A 2,311-nucleotide genomic window follows, 5' to 3' on the forward strand; every position below is an offset into this window, starting at 1 on the left:
ACATGGCTGTGCCCATAGCAGACCCAACTCTGATATACTACTGCCACCTAATGGTCATCAATAGAACTGCTTGGTGCTGCGAATGACCCGGCACGAAAAGGCAGGCAAGTGGTCTGATCCTTTTATGATCATATTTCACCCTCACATCACACACCAGCACATGTACATGCCGAACATTATGGAATACGTGAGTCCAGGAGAGAGGGACATGAAGAGAGAGAGAGAGAGAGAGAGAGAGAGAGAGAGAGAGATGGAGAGAAAGGGAATCTTTCGCCACCACTGAAAATACACATTCATCACACGCACCCTTCCCCACACATTTCTCCCTCTCACTCTCTGTGTGTGTGTGTGTGTGTGTGTGTGTGAAACTGATGAGCCATCAGTGGGGTTTTCTTCACATTCACTTTATATTGGTAAACCAATCATGCATGCTAGCCTCCCTGAATCTCAGTTCCAAGATAAATGGCACGTCAGTTCTCCTTCTCTCATGCGCTCTATCTCACTCGCTCCTTTGTGGGTCCATATGATCTTACACGCTGAATACTGATGCCGTCAAGGGACTGGTGTTTTGTCTACATCTCTATACATTTCCCTACATACGTCTCATAATCACATACATTTAACAGCACTGAGTACTGGACTCTGAATACTGTTTTATGTGGCTATAATCTGAATGTGCTGCGCAGTTGATTTACACAGATTATATGCCTTTACCTCGGTGTTGTTGATGTAGCTGGTGATCTTGTGTAATGAGAGTCAAGCAGTCCCTGCACACTCTACATCCTGCAGACTAGATTGAGCCCAGGGCTAGCACACCCACACATACAGCACCTGTTCACCTGTTGCTATAGACTAATGAGAAATGCAGTGAATGTGTTGTGTCTATGTGTATGTGTCAAGGCTCAGGAAACAAAGTGCGGAAAAGATGCTTAATGTGTAATCCAAGTACGTGTTCAAAATCTCAGAGAATGTGAGGTGGGTTTTTCCTTGACTTGTTGGCTGAACAAGAAGGCTGAGCCCATTAGTACCTTATACCTTCCTACACTCAACTTGTCTAACCAGTCCTGGGATCAGAGGTCCCCATTAGTATGCTCTGGCATTTACAAGCCTTCATGGAAGGTTTAGTTGAGTTGAAGTTGCTGTCAAAGTGATGTTATAATTCCTCATTCTTCACACACGTGTGTAGAAATAGAGATAGCCAATCAGGGGTCAGTGTATTACAACAGCACCCTATGGTTAATGTGGTATTGTATTACTCAAGCACAGCTGACATGTTTAAAGGCTGATTATTGGTCTAGTGTGTGACGAACATTCTTCTCTATGCACTGTGATGTTGTTCAATGGTTCATGAACGCCACCTCAGGTGATTAGTATGCTACACATATCACAGATCTCCAGACTGATTGTCTACCTGTCAGCTTGAGCATCAGATACAGTCACCACAAAGACTCATGAAAGATACTTCATTTATTATTAATTCTTTCTACAGTATACAAATATTCACACACCAAATATTCCAAAAAAAGGAAGATTCCTAACATGTCACCGACATTCAAAAGGTTTCACCCTTACGATCGCTGGACGCCTTTGTTTCATTTCATTGTTTGATTTTTTTTAACTTAACAAACGTTAAATCACGTGTACACGAACAAACCCCACGTGGTAGCTGCGCGGTACTAGGAGGTGAACACAGTACTGATGGCCGAGGTCATCGCCCTGGTCGTCTCTCAGGTTGGCCTTAACACTCACACAACACTCTCACAACGTATAAATAACACGGCGGCATGGCAGGCCACCAAAGGTGTTATTCTAGTGCATGGTTGTGCATGTGTCTTCCTCAGAAAGTGGGGGTGGGCTGGGGTAGGGGTTGGTGGCAGGGGCAGGCCAGGGCGGTATTCAAAGTCACAGTGAGGGAGGAGAACGCATCAGAGTCCAAGCCCATTGGTGTGGGAAAATGGAGAGTGTTGGGGCATTGTGGGTAAGACAGGGGACGGAGGGTGTGTGTGCGTGTGTGTCTGGGGTGGGATGGGGGATTTTTGCAACAAATCTGCATATTCTTTCAAACAGTCTCTTTGTTTTTGTTTTTTGTTTTTTAAAAGCCTAGTCTCTGTCTCCCTGTCTCCACGTTCTGTCGTTTCACAGCTACTGGGTTAGAAATTGCGAAAATGTTGTCTTTTTTAAAAAACAAACCTAGTCATTTTCAATATCATGTAAAAAGAAAGTACAACAGAGAGAAAAGAGGGGTACACACACACAGTGAAGCACACCAAATGCACAATTTTGCCAGCAGCTAGCACCTCAAGTCATCGGT

The 2,311-nt window shown here is 44.4% G+C and overlaps 1 protein-coding gene across 4 annotated transcripts in view; it reads right to left on the minus strand.

Moving 5' to 3' along the window:
* Window positions 1-1,449: 1,449 nt before the first annotated feature.
* stim2b (stromal interaction molecule 2b) overlaps window positions 1,450-2,311 on the minus strand; it is a 59,541-nt gene continuing 58,679 nt past the window's right edge. For all 4 annotated transcript variants that reach the window (XM_076289366.1, XM_076289365.1, XM_076289367.1 and 1 more), the window contains one exon: window positions 1,450-2,311. This exon is cut by the window's right edge and continues 1,706 nt beyond it. The gene's annotated coding sequence lies outside the window, so the exon portion shown is untranslated.

Source organism: Alosa pseudoharengus, unplaced genomic scaffold (genome assembly GCF_046254945.1).
Source record: "Alosa pseudoharengus isolate Yale_2024_CS ecotype anadromous, Long Island Sound unplaced genomic scaffold, YU_APseudo_1.1 YU_APseudo_1.1_scf_17, whole genome shotgun sequence".
Lineage (NCBI taxonomy): Eukaryota > Metazoa > Chordata > Actinopteri > Clupeiformes > Clupeidae > Alosa > Alosa pseudoharengus.